This window comes from Vulpes lagopus, chromosome 2, assembly GCF_018345385.1.
Source record: "Vulpes lagopus strain Blue_001 chromosome 2, ASM1834538v1, whole genome shotgun sequence".
Classification (NCBI taxonomy): domain Eukaryota; kingdom Metazoa; phylum Chordata; class Mammalia; order Carnivora; family Canidae; genus Vulpes; species Vulpes lagopus.
Window position 1 is genome coordinate 20,812,364 of NC_054825.1, and position 24,931 is coordinate 20,837,294.

At 38.4% G+C, this 24,931-nt stretch overlaps 1 pseudogene; it reads right to left on the minus strand.

Moving 5' to 3' along the window:
• Positions 1 to 273: 273 nt before the first annotated feature.
• LOC121476826 lies at positions 274 to 2,765 on the minus strand (annotated as a pseudogene).
• Positions 2,766 to 24,931: the final 22,166 nt, after the last annotated feature.

Below are 24,931 nucleotides of genomic sequence, written 5' to 3' on the forward strand. Positions count from 1 at the left end.
CTCCCGGTGCATGGAGCCTGCTTCTCCCTCTGCCTGTGTCTCTGCCTCTCTTTCTCTCTCTCTGTGTGTGACTATCATGAATCAATAAATAAAATCTTTAAAAAAAAAAAAAAGATAATGCAGATAGTTCTATTTATCTGGTCAATGGGCAAAAAGCAAGCACTTAAGGTCTTCAGCTCCAATCTTCTGTTCATTTCTTATTGCTGGAATTTCATCTTCACTTCTTCGTGTTGGATGACTAACCCGGATGATGGTAGAGATGGTAGCCGGCCTTCACTCAGCCCCGCCCTGCTCAGCCCCGGAGCCGACCAATTCTCAGCTGGTGGATCGGCTGCTTTTGTCTCTTTGCCATCTGTGGTTTAGGGTTTTCTGGGCGTCTGCGTCGGTCATTGAAGTTGCGGCGGTACCGACGTTGAGGTGGCTGCTGACCTTGGGTCTCATCTCCATCCTCTCTAGGCTGTCACTGGCGAGGAGGACCCCTACGGAATCGTGGTCTATAACCTCGATACATATCCTGTCCCGCTGGTCCACCTTGTTCTCCTGCACCCTGGTTGTCAGCACCTTCCGTCACTGCTCCCTGCACAGGCGGGTTGGAATACTGTGGTCGCCCCGTAGGGCCTCCGCAGGTAGTAAGGCGGGAACCGCGGCCTGCGGTAGGGCCGGCGCTGCTGGGCCCGGCCTTCGGGAGCGCTTTCCGACCCCTCAATCTTTGCCCCACTCTCACTATTCTGGCAATTCTGCTGGTCATTGCGTGGAGGACCCCTGCGACGTGGACAACGCCTATAATGGTGACGGTCTGCTGCAGATGTACCGCCCTGCACCGGAGCTCCCCCGGGGCCTGTGCCAGCGGCTGCCTCCGCACCCTCTTCTCCTTCAACGACATCAAACTCCACAGTGTCTCCATCTCCTACACTGCGAAGGCACTTCCTGGGGTTATTCTTCTTCTTTTTTTTTTTTTTTAATTTTTTTATTTATGATAGTCATAGAGAGAGACAGAGAGAGGCAGAGACACAGGCGGAGGGAGAAGCAGGCTCCATGCACCGGGAGCCCGACGTGGGATTCGATCCCGGGTCTCCAGGATCGCGCCCTGGGCCAAAGGCAGGCGCCAAACCGCTGCGCCCCCCAGGGATCCCCGGGTTATTCTTCTTTATGGCAGTCTGGTGGACAAATACATCTTCCTTGGTGTCATCCCTGTGGATGAAACCATATCCGTTTCTTACATTGAACCACTTTACTGTTCCCCAAACCTTCGTTGCGATGACCTTCTTGTCCCCGCCGGCAGGCGCCGCCGATGTGAGGCGCTGCCGGTGGTGCCGGGCTCGGTGTCGGCGGCGCTGAGGGCGGGGGCGGCGGGGGGGGGCGGCGGGAGGCTGCGGGGTCTCGGCCTCGCTGCTCACGGCTGCGGGGATGGTGACTGGGGCCGGCTGCGGCAGCTGCGGCTCCTCCCGGGGTGTGATGGTAACTAGGCCGGCGGCGGCGGTGCGGCTGCTCAGCGCTCTCTGGGGTCCGCTCTCCGCTCCCACTACCCATCGAACTCCCTTTTGTAAAGTTCAATATCTGAGTTTCCCCAGGCACAGTTTCTATTGACTTCTTTTATCCCCCACTGTGCTATGATTACACTTTTCTGTTTCTTTACATGTCTTATCATTTTCTTTTGAAACTAGATATTTTAAATAACATAATGTGGCAACAGTGGAGGTCAAACCCTCCCCCTTCAGAGTTGGCTGTTGTTGCTATTTGCTTCTATTTTTGCTAATGTTTTTTGCTTAGAGCACACTTAGAGTGTTCCCTGGACTGATTACATAAAATATGTATTGTGTGCTGTGTGTTACTACTTAGGTCTCTGATCAGTATCCTTTGTAGTCAGCTTATAATTAGAAAGAAAATTCCTTGAATTACTTACCTAGGAATTCTAACATTTCTTAGGTGGTTGTGTGCTATGTCAGGATGTGTCCTCACTGCTCCAGCAGTTCATAACTCTATCTTCGCCATACTTCCTGCTTGTGGAAAACCTCAACTAAGAAAAACATGAGAGATTAGGGCTTTCTGTTTTTCCCAGTTATGTGCATACTCCAACCCATGCATGTGGCCTTCAAAATTCCAAAATATATGCTGGAGCTTTTCAAATTTCCTATTGGTATCTGATTTTCCAGATCTTTCTTTTAAGTATTTTAAACAACCTATTTTTTTTGCCCCAACTTATATTACTACATAAAACTTCCATGTTCTTAAATTATAATTCTGGATATGAACCTTTTTTCCCACTATATGAGCTCAAGCAATGTCAAATAATGAAAATCCTATGAATGGGGCTTTTTCAGGTAGTTGTCAGACAAGCCATGTAGTAACACATAGAGTAATAATACTTTGAAGAAGAGGCTTTTTGAAAAGCTCCAATCTGGACAGCCCCAGTGGCACAGTGGTTTAGTGCCACCTGCAGTCCAGGGTGTGATCCTGGAGACCCCAGATTGAGTCCCACGTCAGGCTCCTGCATGGAGTCTGCTTCTCCCTCTGCCTGTGTCTCTGCTTCTCACTCACTCTCTCTCTGGGTCTCTCATAAAAAAAAGCTCCAATCTTAATATGTACCTTTTAGTGGCTAATAGGCAGCTGATTTTCACCACTTTCATATTTTTCTAAAGTTTTTGTTTTAATTCCATTTAGTTAACGCACAGTGTTACATTAGTTTCAGGTGTACAATAAGGTGATTCAACAATTATATACATCACCTGCTGCTCATCATGATAAGTGCACTCCTTGATCCCCATCCCTTATGTCATCCATCCTCCCACCATCCTCCCCTCTGGTAACCATCAGTTTGTTCTTTATACTTAAAAGTCTGTTTCTTGATTTGTCTCTCTGCCTTTTTTTCCCCCTTAGCTCCTTTATTTTGTTTCTTAAATTACACATATGAATGAAATCATATATTTACTTTTACCTGATTGACTTACTTCACTTATCATTATACTCTCTAGCTTCATCCATGTTGTTGCAAGTGGCAGAATTTCATTCTTTTTATGAAAGAATGGAGTATGAATACTCCATTGTTCATGTGTATATGCAGATATACACATATATATATATCTACATATATATGTACACATATGTACAAACCTCACATCTTCTTCATCCATTCATCAGGCAATAGATAGTTGGGCTGCTTCCATAATTTGGCTATTGAAAATAATGCTGCTATAAAAGGGTGCATGTGAGGGATCCCTGGGTGGCGCAGTGGTTTGGCGCCTGCCTTTGGCCCAGGGCGCGATCCTGGAGACCCGGGATCGAATCCCACATCAGTCTCCCGGTGCATGGAGCCTGCTTCTCCCTCCGCCTGTGTCTCTGCCTCTCTCTCTCTCTGTGACTATCATAAATAAATAAAAAATTTAAAAAAATTAAAAAAAAAAAAGGGTGCGTGTGTCCCTTTGCATTAGTCTTTTTGTAGTCCTTGGGTAAATACCCAGTAGTGTGGTTGCTGATCATACGGTTACTTAGGCCTGTGTCTCTGCTTCTCACTCACTCTCTCTCTGGGTCTCTCATAAAAAAAAGCTCCAATCTGGACAGCCCCAGTGGCACAGTGGTTTAGTGCCACCTGCAGTCCAGGGTGTGATCCTGGAGACCCCAGATTGAGTCCCACGTCAGGCTCCTGCATGGAGCCTGCTTCTCCCTCTGCCTGTGTCTCTGCTTCTCACTCACTCTCTCTCTGGGTCTCTCATAAAAAAAAGCTCCAATCTGGACAGCCCCAGTGGCACAGTGGTTTAGTGCCACCTGCAGTCCAGGGTGTGATCCTGGAGACCCCAGATTGAGTCCCACGTCAGGCTCCTGCATGGAGCCTGCTTCTCCCTCTGCCTGTGTCTCTGCTTCTCACTCACTCTCTCTCTGGGTCTCTCATAAAAAAAAGCTCCAATCTGGACAGCCCCAGTGGCACAGTGGTTTAGTGCCACCTGCAGTCCAGGGTGTGATCCTGGAGACCCCAGATTGAGTCCCACGTCAGGCTCATTTCTGGGTTTTCTATTCCATTGATCTATGTCTCTATTTTTGTACTACTACATACTGTTTTGATTACTACAGCTTTTTAATATAATCTGAAGTCCAGAATTTTGAAACCTCTAGCTTTGCTTTGCTTTGATTTGCAAGGTTGCTTTGGCTATTCAGGGTCTTTTACGTTCCAAACAAATTTTAAGATTATGCTAGGTCCATGAAAAATACTGTTGGTATTTGATATGGATTGCATTAAATGTGTACATTGCTTTGGGGAAGAATAGACATTTTAACAATATTGGTTCTTCTAATCCATGAGCATGTAATGTCTTTCCATTTCTTTGTGTCATCTTCAATTTCCTTCATCAGTGTTGTATAGTTTTCAGAGTATAGGTCTTTCCCCTCTTTGGTTAGGTTTATTCTTAGATCTTTTATTGTTTTGGTGCAATGATAAATAGGATTATTTTCTTAATTTCTCTTCCCATTGCTTCATTTTTGGTGTATAAAAATGCAATAAAATTCACAAATTTTGATGTCGATTTTGTATCTTGTGACTTTAATTAACTCATTTATTAGTTTTTATAGTTTTTTGGTGATCTTTTGGGTTTTCCTATACATAGTATCATGTTATCTGCAAATAGTTAGGTTTTATTCCTTTCTTACCAATTTACCTTTTATTCCTTTTTGTTGTCTGATTGCTTGGGCTAGGACTTCCAGACTATGTTGAATAAAATGATGAGAGTGGACATTCTTCTTTTGTTCCTGACATTAGGGGTAAAGCTCTGTTTTTCTCCATTAAGTGTGATGTTAGCTGTGAATTTTTCATAATTGGCTTTTATTATGTTGAAGTATTTTCCCTCTAAACCTACTTTGTTGAGAGTTTTAATCGTGAATGGATGTTGTATTTAATCAAGTGCTTTTTCTGTGTCTATTGAAATGATCGTATGATTCTTATCCTTTCTTTTTTTTTTTTTGATGTTATATATTAGGTTGATTGATTTATGAATGTTGAACTACCCTTGCAACCCAAGAATAAATCTCACTTGATCACTGTTGAATGATTTTTTTTCATGTATTGTTAATTTGGTTTGCTAGTATTTCGTTGAGGATTTTTACATCTATGTTCATCAGGGATACGGGCCTGTAGTTTTCTTTCTTAGTGGTATCTTTATCGGGTTTTGATATCAAGGGAGTGCTGGCTGGCCTCATAGAATGAATTTGGACGTTTTCCTTTCTTTTTTAATTTTTGGAACAGTTTGAGAAGAATGGGTATTAACTCTTCTTTAAATGTTTGGTAGAGGCCCAGTGGCACAGTGGTTTAGTGCCACCTGCAGTCCAGGGTGTGATCCTGGAGACCCCAGATTGAGTCCCACGTCAGGCTCCTGCATGGAGCCTGCTTCTCCTCTGTCTGTGTCTCTGTCTCTCTGTTTTCATGAATAAATAAATAAATACAATCTTAAATAAAATCATAAATAATAAATAAATAAATAAATAAATAAATAAATAAATATTTGGTAGAATTGACCTGTGAATCCATGTGGTGCTGAACTTTTGTTTCTTGGGAGTTTTTCATTACTGATTCAGTTTCTTAGATGGTTATTAGTTTGTTCAAATTTTCTGTTTCTTCCTTTAGTAGGTTTTAGTAGGTTATATGTTTCCAGGAATTTCATTTCTTCAAGGTTATCCACTTTGTTGGCATATATTTTTCATAATATTCTCTTATTTATATTGATGTAGTGTTGGTTGTTTATTTGAGATTTTTCTTGATTTTTGATGTGGTCCTGTATTGCCATGAATTTCCCTCTTAGAACTACTTTTTCTACATACCAAAGGTTTTGGACCATTCTGTGTTTATTTTCATTTGGTTCCATGTACTTTTTTATTTCCTCCTTTATTTCCTGGGTGACACATTCATTGTCCAGTACCATGGTTTTTAACTTCTATGTATTTATGGTCTTTCCAGATTTTTTCTTGTGGTTGATTTCTAGTTCCACAGTGTTGAGGTCAGAAGATATACATGATATGACTTTGATATTCTTGAATTTGTTGAGGCTTGTTTGATGGGCTACTAAATGCCCTATTTCAGAGAATGTTCTGTGTGCACTTGAAAAGAATATGTAATCTACTATTTTAGCATTGAATATTCTGAATCTATCAGTTAAATCTGTTCCAGTGTGTCATTAAAAGCCATGGTTTCCTTGTTGATTTTCTGTTTAGATTATTGGTTCATTGATACAAGTGAGGTGTTAAAGTCCTCTACTATTTTTTTAAAGGTTTATTTTTTGAGAGAGAGAGAGCGAGTAAGAGTGAGCAGGGAAAAAGGGAGAGAGAGAATCTCAAGCAGACTCTGCATTGAGAATGGAGCTGAAATGTAGCTCCATTTTATGACCCTGAGATCATGACCTGAATCAAAACCAAGAGTAACACAGTCACCCAACTGAGCCATCCAGGTGTCCCCAAAGTCCTCTACTATTATTATATTATTATTGATTAGTTTCTTTATGTTTGTTATTACCTATTTTATGTAACTGGGTGCTTCTATGTTGGGTGCATATTTCCAACTTTCATATCTCTTGTTGGATTGTCCCCTCAATGATTATGTAGTGTCTTTGTCTCTTGTTACAGTCTTTGTTTTAAAGTCCATTTTGTCTAATATGTGTTTTGGTACTCTGGCTTTCTTTTCATATTCATTAGTATAATATATGTTTCTCCATTCCTTCACTTTCAGTCTTCAGGTGTCTTTAGGTCTAAAATGAATCTCTTGCCTACAGCATATAGATCGATCTTATTTCATCCATTCTATCACCTTATGTCTTTTGACTGGAACATTTAAGTCCATTTACAGTCAAAGTAATTATTGATAGGTGTTTGTTGTCATTTCATTATTTGTTTTGTGATTGTTAATGAAGATTTCCTTTGATTTTTTTCTCTCTCTCATGGTTTGCTGACTTTCTTTAGTGATATATTTGGATTTCTTTCTCTGTATTCTTTGTTATTTATTAGTGATTTTTGATAAATGGTTACCATTAGGTGTGTAACCTTATCTGCATTTGGAAGTCTAAGTTGATGGTCATTTAGCTTTTTACTCCTCTTCTCCTCATGTTTTCAATATATGTTTTTATAATTTAGATCCTTTTATTTTTTGAGTTACTTGACTGATTTTTTACAGAAATATAAATTTTTACTGCTTTCGTGTTTTCTACCTATCTACCTGTATACTGTTCCTTTTGATCTGTCCTTTCTACTCAGTCCCATTTAAATTTCTTGCAGAGTTGGTTTGGTGGTCACAAACTTTTTTTTTTTTTTTCTCATCTGGGAAACTTTATCACTTTTTCAATTCTGAATGAGAGCTTTACTGGATAAAGCATTCTTGGCTGAAGATTTTTACTATTCAGCACTTTGAATATATCACACCACTGTCTTCTGATTTGGAAGGTTTCTGCTGAAAAATCCCCTGCTATGCTCATAGGGTTTTCCATAATAAGTTATTGCTTCTTTTTTCTTTCTGCTTTTAAATTCTTTTCTGTATCATTATATTTTGACATTTTAATTACAATATGTCCTAAAGTGGATCTGCTTTTGTTGATTCTGTTGTGGGTTCTCTGTGCCTCCTGGATCTGGATATCTGATTCCTTCCACAGATGAGGGAAGTTTTCAGGTTTTATTTCTTCCAAAATTTTTTTGCCCTCTTTTGTCTCTCTCCTTCTTCTGGGACTTCTATAATATGAATGTTATTAAATTTGATGGAGTGACTCAGTTCCCCAAGACTATTCTCATTTTGCATAATTGTTTTTTTCTCTTTTGTTCAGCTTGATTACTTTCTATTACTCTGTCTTCTAGGTCACTAATTTGTTGCTCTGCTTCTTCCACCTTGCTATTTATTCCATCAAATGTGTTTATCCTTTCATTTATTAAATCCTTTATCTTTGCTATGTTGGTTCCTGTAGGTGGCCCTGTGCTTCTGCTGAGGGGCTGGGGAGGGAAATGGCAAGAGCCAGTTCTTTTGTTCCAAGAGTTGTCTCTCAGTGAATGCTGTCTCTTTGGAATGTGCTCTGAGATGAACAAATACCCTTCCTTCTGTGTACCCCAGAGATTCTTCAGATCAATTTTTCCCTGCTGTGTGTCTGCAGGTTGTTTGCCCACTTTCTTTTCAAGAACAGCACAGTGCTCTCTGGGCTCTCTCATATCCAAGTCTTCTGACCTTTAAAACTCAAGTGTTTAATCCTCATTGTTTTCCAGAAGTCACAAAATTTGGTCCCTTTTGTTTTCCAAGCCATTGCTATGGGGATTCCTTTCCTCCATGTGTTCCCCTGTGTGCTAGTCTGTTCCTAGCCCTCCTCTGCAACTGTAGCTTCCTCCCCACTTGAGTGGCCACAATCTGTTTTCTCTCCCAACCTATGTCTCTGTGCTTCCTACCTTCTTTGATGTGGTCTATTCTCTACTTTTAGTTTTGGAGTTTACTCTGCCAGTCTTCAGGTCAATTTCTAGGATATTTTGGATGTTTGATAGTTACCTAGTTGTATTCATGATATATAGTGAGCCTAGGGTCCTCCTATCCCTCCTCCTATTTCTTAACCTCTCTACAGCTTCCATATTTGAAAGGCTGTTGGTTTTTGTTTGTTTGAGTTTTAAGGCTACTCTAGAACTGAAGAGAAGTTTTTGGAGTGGAACAAATTCATACACAACATATTTGCTATTTTTAGTTTAATTTAGCCTTTAAAAAATTCTGCTTAGATTATTACAAGCATATGTTAATTTTCAAAATTCTCAAACATTTGATTTCAGAATTTTGACCTGTGTTCCTATTGCTTTTATGCAGCTGTAGGTTTTTCACAGGCTCTTATTCCACTATTTTGAAAATATGTCTTGACCTGTAGAACTCTTAATTTTGAGTTCTAATATCATTTTGATTATTTAGGACACCAAGTCAAAACCAAGAGGCCCAGAGTTCTATTAGTCTACCTGATGAGTTTTCTGAGATCCTCAGAGCTGTAGGCCCACCTCTAGTTATTTTTCAGTTGAATGCATAAACATGACAAATTGCCTTAATTATCATTACAATTATTCTGAATCCTCCTATCTTTTAGGGGTCCAGTGAAATAGTAACATTTTAGTATTCCAAAAGAAGAGGACAAATTATCGGTAGGAAAAAAATATTGGTTAAGAATACTGTAACAACATCTGGAAAAATTAAGAATCCTGTCATTTCTACTCTGGGAATTATACTTTAACTAGCCCTACCACATTTCTTCTTTGCATAAATTTTGTTACAATACAGAATGTGATTGTTAATGAGCTTTTGAGATAAATAATTCTAAATCACAAAAGCATCCTACCTTTCATTAAAAAACCATCAAGGTCCACGCTCCTGCTTTGGTAATTATACCCTAGTATTTACTATTCATTAGAGTAACAGTCCCTTCATTACCTTTGCTTATGAGTTCATGAATATCTGTTGATTCCACAGGGTTGACTTCCATTTAATTGTTGCATGTTTACATTGCATAACACATTACATCCCAAGGTGTCACTAAATACGGTGAATTTTTTTTTTCATGAATTTCTTACGTGTAAGCGAGATGAAGCTGAGGATGGAGAATGGCTGAATTTGATTTTAACAAGAGTTTGATTTTAATGATCACATGCTGCACAAATAAAATAAGAGGAGCAATGAATTATCATTATTGAAAAAGAGACATATGCGTCTCTGATGTAGGCTATTTCTCACAACCTTCCTTAAAGATCTTTACAGCTTCAAATAGACTAAATATATATATATATATTTTTTTTCAAAGATAACATTAAAAAATTAAGTGGCTTTCTTATGTGTTTAATCTGTAGTGGCTTACTTGGAACTTGCCAACCATTGCTTTGTAAATGTCCTTGTGTTGTTTAACATATGCTAAGTGTCCATACGCCTACTATAAGTTTACTAAAGGACATCTCTAAGTTCTTTGGTGTTTGCATTTCTTCAAAAATAATTCTAACATCCTATAGGCTCTAAACTTGTTTCTTCACTACCTAGAACTTTAACAATCAGATAAAAACAAAAATAGTTTAGACTAATTAGATTATTAGAAACCTATGTCCTTTGCAACCTAGGTTCTAAATTAACTTTAAATTATGCTGAAATGCCCCAACTGACAATTTTCATGGCTTAATCAGTATTACTGCTCACATTATTAATATACTCAAGGATTACAAAATTTAAATTGAATTTAAACAAAATACTTTCTATACTCCTAGGAGAGTTAACAAACATAAAACAGATATGCCTCACCTTAACCATCAGAACTACTGTCTTGCCTAATTTCTCAATAGTAATAGCACTCATTGCTATAAAATACACCAGTTGGGTATGACCACTCTCTGAGTGGGTAATAAGTAATAAATTAAAATGAGTAATAAATTAAAATTAAATTTAAAATTTATCATTTACATTTGCTCTATAAAATTTGACCCATGATCTTGCCCCCATGATTAAAATAGTTAAGACAGCATGAACTCCCATTATATAAGACCTATTTAGATAAAGAGTGATTATGCCCACTATATTAACAAGTATAAGCTCAATATGACCCTTTTTTAGACCTGGAAAGAATGAATAGCACCTCATTATACTATGGTCTCACCGATTAGCCCCATACTCAACATTATTAACTCTTTTTTTTCAATCAGAAACTAGTAGATACTTAGCAGTCATGCTTTGTTCAGTATCTATGTCAACAGCCTCTAAGCTACAGTTTGACTTTGTCAAAGGGGCATAATATGCCTTTAAGCAGCTAAATTTTAAAACATGAAATATCCATAAAGTTAATAAAATACTTAGATTCAGTTCTAGATCACACACATTTTTGGTAGGGAACATGTAGTGATTCCACTTTTCCCTTTTCTGGATCTTTTTAGGGCTTTATTTCTGAGGGCCATCAAGAACCCTTATCTGGTTTCAACCATTGGCCTCACTGATAACAGAGGAAAAATTGTGAAGTGAGAAGGTAGAGAAGGCTGTTGAAATTAGGGACTTACTAGGAAAATCTCTCATCTCTATCCATCAGCCCCTTTTAAAAATCCGTGAAGACTAAAATCTCCTTGTAATAACACCATTTAGTTTCTAGTGGCAGAATAGTTGGCACTAATCACTGTCTCTATGTCCTGCTCTCATCAATTCCTATTCTGTGATCTGCCCAATTTCCAAACACAATAAAATAAATTCAGAAAGTATTGTATTTGACAGTTGCCACCAGAGAGCTCTATACCCAGTGCAGTGAAACACAGAAAAGGAGAAAAATAGCATTTCCATAATCATGATATTTGTTAGTTTTCCTAGAGAAGATAGCTGAACAACATCTTGAAGAATAAGTAGGAGTTTACCTGACTTGGAAGAGAGAAATTTGGAGCATTGGTAAACAACAACTAATTTATGTGTATCACATCTGTGATATAGGAGGCCAGTGAGCAGTAAGCAGTTAAAAATGACATAAGGCAGGCAGAGGGGCACAGATAAACAGTGAGGTTGATGACAGACATGGAAAAGGTAAAAAATCCAGTATCCATGGTTCTCCTGGTGTTGTCTTTAACCCTGGGCAGTTCAGTCATACCAGGTTTATCCACAAGCTTGGGGAGAAATCTCCAGTGAGACCAGTAGAGGGATAAAACTTTTTGGTGAGTGATCTCTCTGCTCACCTGGAAGATTCTACTTTGGCTATGTGGAGAGCCCTATCTAACACATGAGTGCAAAGTTCTGCCATTTTCTCAGCACCCTCATTTGGCCAGGCTATAAGCAGAGTTCTAGATCCATTGAATGATGCTCCTTTCCCCATTGTCTTGTGCAGAAAAATACAAACACAAATAATTAAATTATTTATGGAATTGAAAGTGCAATGGTCTAGGTAGATTCTTAAATAAATAGAAATAAATTGAGGTGCTGAATAAAGAGGGAGAGGAAGAGAGAAAGGTTGAGTATGGAACTATTCAACCTTGGGGTTAAACTGATTTATAATTAAAATGGGGAATATTTTAAAGCCATATAAATTTTTAAGTCCTGTTTTCATCATTTATATATTGTGTGATAGTAGGAAAAGTAATATCTGTGAAAGATTTTTCCCCCTTAATAATGGTAATTTGGCACAGGATTACGGTGTTTGATATAAAATATACAAAATAGCTATCACAGTGTTTAGCACAGAAGAGACAAATAAATTTGCCACTCAACTTGGTTTGCCAGCTGATTTTTTTCTTTTTCTTCAGAGAGACTGTACATGGGCACTAGCATGAGAGGAGGGGCAGAGGGAGAGACTCTTAAGCAGGCTCCTTGCCCTTGTCCTTTGTGGGGCTCTGTCTCATGATCCTGTAATCCTGACCTGATCCAAAATCAAGTCAGATGTTTTACAGACTGAGTCACCCAGGTGCCCCTGACTTTTTCTAATAATAATAGGAGTCTTGAAAAAATATTTCTTTCAAGGGGGAAAAAAAAATAAACCTCACAAACTTCAAAATGCTTTTTTTTTTTTTTCTAAGTTTCAGGCTCATTTCATGACCACTGTGGGGAGAGATGTGAGCATCATCTGCCTCTGCTGTAGAGGCTTTTGTATTTCACTTAGGGTATGATTGCTTTCTCTCCTAGCTTGTTCATCTTTATTTTCATCACATCTTGATTTATTCTTTCAATAAATGAAATAAATATTAACAAAAAGATAAACATTGTGGAAGCCTGCCTCATGAGAGTATGTGGAATTGCCTATGCTTTTTGTTACCATCATCTATGTGCTCAAGGAAAAGAGTGAGAACAAATATTCAAAGGATGGCATATTTTCTGAGTAGTGCAAAGCTTAGGATAACACAACCTTGTGCTTTTCCATCAGTAATTTTTTCCTTCTTACAAAAGATGTCAAAAGTCAAGGTTAATTCCATTAATAAAACTTTATTTCCTAAAAGAAACTTCACTGTGCTTTTAAAGCATGAATATTGTCATACTTTGTGAAGTGACTACAAATTATATTTTTATATTAGTCTAACAACAAAGCCTTATTTTTGCAACATATTAGTGAATTTGCAAATTGTAAAATAATTTACTTAAACTATATTTTTTATTGGTTTTCCCAGTGTTTTAGTATAAGTTGCATAAGTTTATAAAATGTTTGAAATAAAGCCCATAAGGTTTAGTTGCTTAGTGAAAATTAATTGGATTAAAAACTAGAACTTTTGCATTACACTTAAATCAACTGGCTAATAAACTTAACTTTTTTGTAGAAATGAATGTCTCATTTGAGAAGAAAATCTTGAGTAAGTTGAAAATGTGGGGAAATCAATCATTAGGTGTTCAGTTGGTATGTAATAAGGTTGATCCTGATAGTATAGACTGTGGCTCATAAGGGGCAAGTAGTGTCATCACTTCTCATGGTGGAGGTTTTTTTGTTGTTATTTATTATCACTTGTCTTTTAGATAACTCTTAATCATCATTGTTGATGAAAATTGATCTGTAAAATCTAAATTAGTGGATTAATTTGGACTATATTAATCAGACTATGAAAATGTCCATATCATTCCTTGAAACACTTATTATTTAGAATTTCTTATAAAAATTATACACATAATTTAGGATTCTCAGGGCAGGAGGATCTGTTCTACCCAATTGAGCATTTGGTTCTATGCTAGGTCATTGCTTGTACATACCCGGTTGAACATTTGTCTTCTGAATTGAACAACAAAATTACTAAAAGACAGATGTGGATGTCACTAGATGATTGAACTTAGTTTTATTAAAATATTGGCACCCTTGCAAGTTTTAGAGGTAATACATTCTTTTCTGCTCTCCCTTTGACTAATGAAGTACTCTGTAAGATGATGACTGAGTTAAGGACGTGATATAGATATAGAATAATTGTTTTATGCTTTGACCCATGAAAATTAACTGAGCTAAGTACCTTCAAATTTAATATTTAGAATAAAATAATAGCAAGAGCTTAGCTATTTTATTATATAGTAGTGTAGTAGAGTGTGCTGTAGGGGAGAGATATAATGTATCTCCTATATCTTTTTCTCCTCCTCTCTTCTGCCTTTTTCCTTAAAAAAGGGCAGAGGGGAGCAAAAGAAAGAAATGCCTTCAGTAAATCTCCTTGCCTTCTACAATTTCTACTTCCTGATTTCTACTGGATCTTCTCTTTGAGGCACTTTTACCTGTAGTCACTGTGTCCCCCCAAACACTTGAATTTATTCACACCAGTGTAAATACCATAGGCTGCCATTTTAATTATGTGCTTACTTTCACCCTGAAACCATTTACCCTCCTAAACATGCCTTTATCTTTTTTTTTTTTCATGAGAGAGAGAAAGAGAGAGAGAGAGAGACAGAGAGAGAGAGAGAGAGGCAGAGACGCAGGCAGAGGGAGAAACAGGCTTCATGCAGGCAGCCTGAGGTGGGACTCGATCTGGGGTTTCCAGGATCACACCCTGGGCTGAAGGCAGTGCAAAACCGCTGAACTACCTGGGCTGCCCTGCCTTTATCTTTCTAATCTGATTGTTAGTAAACGACAGTATTCTCTGCTCAGAAAGTGACTCCAGTCTCCTCACGCAATGTCTGGCCAACCACCCTAAAATTCCTACTTAAACTATTTTCTTCTAAGTCTATCCCATCCCTTTTATTGCTCATATTGTAAATATCTAGTTTGGCTCTTTATTAAGCCTCAACAGATTATTGAAGTGCTCTCTAAATGATTTCCTTGCTATTAGTCTCACACATTTTAGTCAGCATTGCTCTCCACATTGCTGCAGAATGGTCTTCCTAAAATGCCTATAAAATCATGTAGCTCACTTATTTAAAATCATACAAAAAAATCCTCATCTCTCTCCTAAGGTCTTATTTATTTGCATGTCAACAGGCCCTGCACACCCATTCTATCTCATTTCTTACAAAATGACCACTGACACACTAGGCGTCAGTTGTTCCAAGCTAAATAAAAATCTCTCAGCTCAGACACTCACATCCAGGTATTTGAACCCATAGAGTTCCATTTGCATGAAAGCACTATCCCAACCATTGGGAATAACACTATTTTATCATTTAGTCTGTGCTCTGCAATTCCAAATTTACTCTCTACCACATTCCTCTGAAATTTTCCTGTAAATTTCTAAATTACTCATTTTTCTTAATACTTTTTTGATGGTCATTTTTTTCTTTGGTAAGTATTTTTCTTTTATGTTATTGCTTTCCATGGCCTTTTAAAGAAAGCTTTGCCTGGAGAAGGGGCAAGATGGGGGAAGAGTAGGGTCCCCAAGTCACCTGTCCCCACCAAATTACCTAGAGAACCTTCAAATCATCCTGAAAATCTACGAATTCGGCCTGAGATTTAAAGAGAGTCCAGCTGGAATGCTACAGTGAGAAGAGTTCGCGCTTCTATCAAGGTAGGAAGACGGGAAAAAAGAAAGACACAAAAGGCCTCCGGGGGGGGGGGGGTGGCGCAAGGAGCCGGGCTGAGGCCGGGGCGAGTGTCCCCGGAACAGGAGAGCCCCGTCCCGGAAAAGCAGGAGCTGCACCAACCTTCCCCGTGGAAAGGGGCTCGCAGGGAGTTAGAGCAGGACCCAGGAGGGCGGGGATGCCCTCGGGCTCCCGGGGACACTAACAGGCACTTGCCCCCGGGGAGAGTGCGCCGAGCTCCCTAAGGGCTGCAGCGCGCACGGCGGGACCCGGAGCAGCTGGGGGGGGCGGGGGGCTCGGGCGGCGGCTCCGCGGAGGGGGCTGCGGGGCGGGAGCGAGAATCCAACAGCACAGGCTCCGGAGCACAGGGCCCAGGGACACAGCCCAGGATCCGGCCTCCCCCGGGACAGGCAGAGGCCGGGAGGGCCCAGGACAGCAAGGACGCTCCTGCCCCGAGCTGAGCAGATCAGCGGCCCCGCCCCGGAGCCCCCAGGCCCTGCAGACGGAGAGCCCCGGAGCTACTGCGGGAGCTGACTCCAGGGTCCCAGAGCTGCCCCCGCCACTGTGGCTTCCTCCCGGGGCCTCACGGGGTGAACAACCCCCACTGAGCCCTGCACCAGGCAGGGGGCAGAGCAGCTCCCCCAAGTGCTAACACCTGAGAATCAGCACAGCAGGCCTCTCCCCCAGAAGACCAGCTGGATGGACAAGTTCCAGGGGAAGTCAAGGGCCTTAAAGTATACAGAATCAGAGGATACTCCCCCGTGGTTTTTGTTTTTTTTGTTGTGTTTTGTTTTGTTTTGCTTTTTGATTTGTTTCCTTCCCCCACCCTTTTTTTCCTTTCTTTCCTTTTCTTCTTCTTCTTTTTCTTTTTTTTTCCTTTTTTCTTTTTTCTTTTTCTCTTTTCTTTCCTTCTTTCTCTCCTCTCTTTTACTCCTTTTCCCAATACAACTTGCTTTTGGCCACTCTGTACTGAACAAAATGACTAGAAGGAAAACCTCACCTCAAAAGAAAGAATCAGAAATAGTCCTCTCTCCCACAGAGTTACAAAATCTGGATTACAATTCAATGTCAGAAAGCCAATTCAGAAGCACTATTATACAGCTACTGGTGGCTCTAGAAAAAAGCGTAAAGGACTCAAGAGACTTCATGACTGCAGAATTTAGAGCTAATCAGGCAGAAATTAAAAATCAATTGAAAGAGATACAATCCAAACTAGAAGACCTAACGATGAGGGTAAAAGAGGTGGAAGAACGAGTGAGTGACATAGAAGACAAATTGATGGCAAAGAGGGAAACTGAGGAAAAAAGAGACAATTAAAAGACCATGAAGATAGATTAAGGGATATAAACAACAGTCTGAGGAAGAAAAACCTACGTTTAATTGGGGTTCCCGAGGGAGCCGATAGGGCCAGAAGGCCAGAATATGTATTTGAACAAATCATAGCTGAAAACTTTCCTAATCTGGGAAGGGAAACAGGCATTCGGATCCATGAAATAGAGACATACCCCCCTAAAATCAACAAAAACCGTTCAACACCTCAACATTTAATAGTTAAGCTTGCAAATTCCAAAGATAAAGAGAAGATCCTTAAAGCAGCAAGAGACAAGAAATCCCTGACTTTTATGGGGAGGAGTATTAGGGTAACAGCAGACCTCTCCACAGAGACCTGGCAGGCCAGAAAGGGCTGGCAGGATATATTGAGGGTCCTAAATGAGAAGAACATGCAACCAAGAATACTTTATCCAGCAAGGCTCTCATTCAAAATGGAAGGAGAGATAAAGAGCTTCCAAGACAGGCAGGAACTGAAAGAATATGTGACCTCCAAACCAGCTCTGCAAGAAATTTTAAGGGGGACTCTTAAAATTCCCCTTTAAGAAGAAGGTCAGTGGAACAATCCACAAAAACAAGGACTGAATAGATATCATGATGACACTAAACTCATATCTGTCAATAGTAACTCTGAACGTGAACGGGCTTAATGACCCCATCAAAAGGCACAGGGTTTCAGACTCGATAATAAAGCAGGACCCATCTATTTGCTGTCTACAAGAGACTCATTTTAGACAGAAGGACACCTACAGCCTGAAAATAAAAGGTTGGAGAACCATTTACCATTCAAATGGTCCTCAAAAGAAAGCAGGGGTACCCATCCTCATATCATATAAACTAAAATTTATCCCGAAGACTTTAGAAGAGATGAAGAGGGACACTATCTCATACTCAAAGGATCTATCCAACAAGATGACTTAACAATCCTCAATATATATACCCCAAATGTGGGAGCTGCCAAATATTTAAACCAATTAATAACCAAACTGAAGAAATACTTAGATAATAATACAAAATGACAGCTTTAAATGATACACTGGACCAGATGGATTTCAAGGATATCTACAGAACTTTACATCCAAACTCAACTGAATACACATTCTTCTCAAGTGCACATTGAACTTTCTCCAGAATAGACCACATACTGGGTCACAAATTGGGTCTGAACCGATACCAAAAGATCGGGATAGTCCCTTGTATATTCTCAGACCATAATGCCTTGAAATTAGAACTTAATCACAACAAAAAGTTTGGAAGGACCACAAACACGTGGAGGTTAAGGACCATCCTGCTAAAAGATGAAAAGGTCAACCAGGAAATTAAGGAAGAATTGAAAAGATTCATGGAAACTAATGAGAATGAAGATACAACCATTCAAAATCTTTGGGATGCAGCAAAAGCAGTCCTGAGGGGGAAATACATTGCAATACAAGCATCCATTCAAAAACTGGAAATAACTCAAATACAAAAGCTCACCTTACACCTAAAGGAGCTAGAGAAAAAACAGCAAATAGATCCTACACCCAGCAGAAGAAGATAGTTAATAAATATTCGAGCAGAACTCAACGAAATCGAGACCAGAAGAACTGTGGAACAGATCAACAGAACCAGGAGTTGGTTCTTTGAAAGAATTAATAAGATAGATAAACCATTAGCCAACCTTATTAAAAAGAAGAGAGAGAAGACTCAAATTACTAAAATCATGAATGAGAAAGGAGAGATCACTACCAACACCAAGGAAATACAAACGATCTTAAAAACATATTATGAACAGCTATACGCCAATAAATTAGGCAATCTAGAAGAAATGAACGCATTCCTGGAAAGCCACAAACTACCAAAACTGGAACAGGAAGAATTAGAAAACCTGAACAGGCCAATAAGCAGGGAGGAAATTGAAGCAGTCATCAAAAACCTCCCAAGACACAAAAGTCCAGGGCCAGATGGCTTCCCAGGGGAATTCTATCAAACGTTTAAAGAAGAAACCATACCTATTCTACTGAAGCTCTTTGGAAAGATAGTAAGAGATAGAATACTTCCAAATTCGTTCTATGAGGCCAGCATCACCTCAATTCCACAACCAGACAACGACCCCACCAAAAAGGAGAATTACAGACCAATATCCCTGATGAACACAGATGCAAAAATTCTCAACAAGATACTAGCCAATCGGATCCAACAGTACATTAAGAAAATTATTCACCATGACCAAGTAGGATTTATCCCCGGGACGCAAGGTTCAACACTCGTAAAGCAAACAATGTGATTGATCATAACAGCAAGAGAAAAAACAAGGACCATATGATCCTCTCATTAGATGCAGAGAAAGCATTTGACAAAATACAGCATCCATTCCTGATCAAAACTCTACAGAGTGTAGGGATAGAGGGAACATTCCTCATCATCTTAAAAGCCATCTACAAAAAGCCCACAGCAAATATAATTCTCAATGGGGTAGCACTGGGAGCCTTTCCCCTAAGATCAGGACAAGACAGGGATGTCCACTCTCACCACTGCTATTCAACATAGTACTGGAAGTCCTCGCCTCAGCAATCAGACAACAAAAAGACATTAAAGGCATTCAAATTGGCAAAGAAGAAGTCAAACTCTCAAACTCTCCCTCTTGGCCAATGACATGATACTCTACATAGAAAACCCAAAAGTCTCCACCCCAAGATATCTATAACTCATACAGCAATTTGGTAGCATGGCAGGATACAAAATCAATGCCCAGAAATCAGTGGCATTCCTGTACACTAACAATGAGACTGAAGAAAGAGAAATTAAGGACTCAATCCCATTTACAATTGCACAGAAAAGCATAAGATACCTAGGAATAAACCTAACCAAAGAGGTAAAGGATCTATACCCTAAAAACTATAGAACACTTCTGAAAGAAATTGAGAAAGACACAAAAAGATGGAAAAATATTCCATGCTCATGGATTGGCAGAATTAATATTGTGAAAATGTCAATGTTACCCAGGGCAATTTACACATTTAATGCAGTCCCTATCAAAATACCATGGACTTTCTTCAGAGAGTTAGATCAAATTATTTTAAGATTTGTGTGGAATCAGAAAAGAGCCTGAATAGCGAGGGGAATTTTAAAAAAGAAAACCATATCTGGGGGCATCACAATGCCACATTTCAGGTTGTACTACAAAGTTGTGGTCATCAATACAGTGTGGTACTGGCGCAAACACAGACACATAGATCAATGGAACAGAATAGAGAACCCAGAAGTGGACCCTGAACTTTATGGTCAACTAATATTCAATAAAGGAGGAAAGACTATCCATTGGAAGAAAGACAGTCCCTTCAATAAATGTTGCGGGGAAAATTGGACATCCACATGCAGAAGAATGAAATTAGACTTCTCTCTTACAACATACACAAAGATAAACTCAAAATGGATAAAAGATCTAAATGTGAGTCAAGATTCCATCAAAACCGTAGAGGAGAACACATGCAACACCCTTTTTGAACTCAGCCACAGAACTTCTTGCAAGATACATCCACAAAGGCAAAAGAAACAAAAGCAAAAATGAACTATTGGGACTTCATCAAGATAAGAAGCTTTTGCACAGCAAAGGATACAGTCAACAAAACTAAAAGACAACCTACAGAATGGGAGAAGATATTTACAAATGACATATCAGATAAAGGGCTAGTTTCCAAGATCTATAAAGAACTTATTAAAACTCAACACCAAAGAAACAAACAATCCAATCATGAAATGGGCAAAAGACCTGAACAGAAATCTCACAGAGGAAGACATGGACATGGCCAACATGCACATGAGAAAATGTTCTGCATCACTTGCCGTCAGGGAAATACAAATCAAAACCACAATGAGATACCACCTCACACCAGTGAGAATGGGGAAAATTAATAAGGCAGGAAACAACAAATGTTGGAGAGGATGCGGAGAAAAGGGAACCCTCTTACACTGTTGGTGGGAATGTGAACTGGTGCAGCCCCTCTGGAAAACTGTGTGGAGGTTCCTCAAAGAGTTCAAAATAGACCTGCCCTATGACCCAGCAATTGCACTGTTGGGGATTTAACCCAAAGATACAGATGCAATGAAATGCCGGGACACCTGCACCCCGATGTTTCTAGCTGCAATTTCCACAATAGCCAAACTGTGGAAGGAGCCTCAGTGTCCATCGAAGGATGAATGGATAAAGAAGATGTGGTTTATGTATACAATGGAATATTACTCAGTCATTAGAAACGACAAATACCCAACATTTGCTTCGACGTGGATGGAAGTGGAGAGTATTATGCTGAGTGAAGTAAGTCAATCGGAGAAGGACAAACATTATATGTTCTCATTCATTTGGGGAATATAAATAAGAGTGAAAAGTAATATAAGGGAAGGGAGAAGAAATGTGTGGGAAATATCAGAAAGGGAGACAGAACATAAAGACTCCTAACTCTGGGAAACGAACAAGGCCTGGTGGAACAGGAGGAGGGCGTGAGGTGGGGGGGAATGGGTGACGGGCACTGTGGGGGGCATTTGACAGGATGAGCACTGGGTGTTTTTCTGTATGTTGGTAAATTGCACACCAATAAAAAATTAATGTATTAAAAAAAGCTTTGCCTATCTACAAGTTATGAAGATGTTCTTCTGTTTTTATTTATTCTTAATAGTTTTATGGTTTTAGCTGTTAAATTTAGATCTATAATCCATCTCAAATTAACTTTTACATATAGTGTGAGGTAGTAGTCAAGGTTTGTTTTTTCCCCATATGAATATCCAGTTATTTCAGCACCGTTTTTGAGAAGGATTTCTTTTCCCAATTGTTTACTTTACCTTGATGGGCATTTTGATGTCAGTCCTCCAAATATGGTCTTATTTTCTCTAATTTTCTTTTAAAAAATACTCATGGAGTTGTGTATATCTAAACATTTTGGAATCAATTTGTGAATTTCCACAAAAACCCCTGTTGAGACTATCATCAGACTTATGCTGAATCAATGGAATAATTACTTTTTGAAATTTGTATTGCCTTCCTTAACACAAATGCTTTTTTAGTTTGTATTTTGCTTGACTTCTTTCTACTGGTCTCTTAAAATCTTGCTTAATGATATCTTGTCTTCCTACTTTGTTCATTCTAATTAATTCTCTACATTTCTTGTCTTTTTTTAAATGCCAACTTAGCATTTCCTAAAATTATTTATTTAAACTTTGTCTAATAGTTGTATCAAGTCCAGTGTTCTCACTTGGAATTTTAAATTTTGGGGTCTCCATAATACATCAATCATGCATTTCCATAGGTTTACCTTCACCATTTTCTCACATTTATTTCTGTTCTTCCATCACCATTGAACTTGTCTTAGATGTTTGATCTCCACATCTTTCAACTTTTTCCGCTTTATTTTAACTCTGAACTAATTGTCAGTTCAATTTTCCTAAAGCAAAGCTTTCTTTGTATCACCATCTTGCATAACAACCTTTGATGGCTCCTGTTACTTGCCTGTAGCAGACAAAAATACCTGAGTTTTAAACTACAAACAAGTAGGTATAATCTCGTTTAGTCATCATAGCAAATGTGTTATTATTCTAAATTTACAGATATGGAAATTGAACATGAGAAATCCTAAGTGGTTTCTCAAATTTAATGGAGCTGTTAAGTAACAGATATTCCCACCTACTCTAATGATGACATCACTACACTCCTTTTTAAGGCAAATCATAAAGACACTGATGTTCATGGTAGAAACAGCAGTTATATATACATATGTTGGAAGATTTTTGTTCATGATTATACTGTAAATGGTAACTAATTAGCAGCTGAAGAAAGACATTTTTTCTTTTTGGAATCACGAAAAAGAACAAATTCAAATCCATTATCTTTAACTAGTCTCATTTCAACAAAGACAAAAGAGGCTAGTTCAAATTAACAGTGCAATAAAAGAGTTAGTGACATAAATGTATATATAACTTACAAATAACCAATAAACTCATTGCTTTCCTACCTGCTCTTCCTTGTAGCTTTTCTTAATTCATTATATTTAAAAAGATTTATAGATTGTCAAACAATATCTTTTCTCAATGATATATATTTTATTGTCAAAATGGAAAGATTGACATTTTTCTTCTATGATCCTTAGTTTGTTCTGAGATTAGTCAGACCTGAAAGAAGAAGCAGGGAGTCTTTAACGGATTATACACTGATATATTTAGATAAACCTATGTTGTGTAAATATGACAGTAATGGAGTTGAGCTCCAAAGAAACAAAATGAATCGCTCCCTCAGAGTATGCCGCCTCCGGTAAGAGTCAGAGGTTTCTTTTGTTGTAAATAACAAGAGAAATAAAAATGAATAAAGTCAGGAGAGAAGAGAAGGATTTGAAATAAAGTAACATTATACTTTTTTGAAAATGGATCTGTCCTTTGTAAGCAGAGACAATAAAATAGTCAAGTAGGACAAGGACTCAGGAATAAAAATGAAACCCTGCTTATTAGATCAAGGAGACCCATGCTTTCTCAGACTATAATATTTTCTTCCCCTCTACAAAGATAAAGGTTAATTTTGAGACTTGAGATGGAGGTATAACTGTGCAATACAAACACCTATGTCAGAATTTGTAAGTGATGATAAGTGGAAAATAACCAGGTAGTAATGAAAGAGAATAAGTTACAGAGCTTAATTCTAGGCACTGGTCATTACAAGGGTGGATTTGGAGTGGCTTACAAATGAGAAGCTGCAGAAAAAGAAAATGAGTTTTCATTTACAAATAACTTTTAGTAACTAATAGAGAAGACATTAACAAGTGTGTATATATTGTAGTATTAGACTTCCCACCACCACTACTAAATTTGAAAGAAATGTAAAGGGGAAAATAATACCCCAAAGAGTAGTATGTACATACTAACAAACATGAAAAACAATACTGTTTTCCCCCCCAGGATGTAGGTCATGGGATTCCTCAGACCAGTAATTTAGAGATTCCTAACAGAATTATTTCTTCCTTTTCATAGTCATGCATTTGTACAGGTTACTGCCATTACTCTGAATGATTGTTACAACTTCTGTAGGAAAAGGGAAAGTCTGGCTGGTAATTGAGAGTTGAAGATACAAATGGTAGTAGAGATTTCTGTGGTTTTTATGCATAAATATTACTACATTTCCCAAAGACAGTTTGTAAAATGGTGGTGGTGGTGGTGGAGGCAGTAGTGGTAGTAGTAGTAGTAGTATTTAGTCAAACCTAAATTCCTCTAAAACATCCCTGATAATTCAATACTGACCTATGCTTTAGTGCTTCCAATATAGAAAGATTATTACTGACTAGAGTAGTATGGTCATCTTTGACCTAGACAATTTTGATTACTGAAAATAAGGCTTATATCAAACCAAAACCATCTGTGATTCTTGATTAATAGCTTAGCTCTAGCTGGACAGAGAGTTGCTAATGTCTTCTCTAATTTTTCACTAATCTTTCAGTCTATAGTCTAAAATACTTACTTATTTTAATTACATTTTAATGATATTAAATTTCTTCACCATGTTAGCATTAATGATACGTATCCTCTTTAGTATATCTGTTCTTCTTCCAATACAGAAGCATAACTAATATTTTATGCCATTTTAAGTTTCATGCTTTTTATGAAGTTTTATAGAGCTATTTTAATTTTTATTAAAATTCTCTTTTCTGAACCTCAAATGTTTTGTATAAGACCTATGTAACATAAGTCTTGTAATTTCTAGATATTTAGGGTAATTAATGCCACTTTCCATAAAATACTACAACAAATTTCAGTGGCTTTATGCAATATGAGTTTATTTTTCACAAATTCAAAATCCAGTGTGGAAGTTGTTGGTTGGGTATTTCTTCTGAGAATCGTTTCTCCCGTTATTAACTAAGGAATCCAGGCTCCCCCTATCTGGGTCATTGCAATTCTATCACAGAGATTCCATGACTATGATAAAAGGGGAATTGACAGAACAATAACACATGATTTGAAACTTGAAGCCAAGTTTGAAAATAGTATATATTATTTCCATCCGCATTACACTGACCAAAATTAGTCATATTGCCTCACTTAGTCACATAGCTTTCCAATGTAGTCCTCATGTGTATTCAGGAGGTAAATTAGATAGTTTGATGAATACTTAGCATTGTGTCTGCCATACATTGCTCCTTCTCTCCAAACACGTGACTCAGTTTGGGGAAGCAAGATGACAACAGGAAAGTGAATGAATAA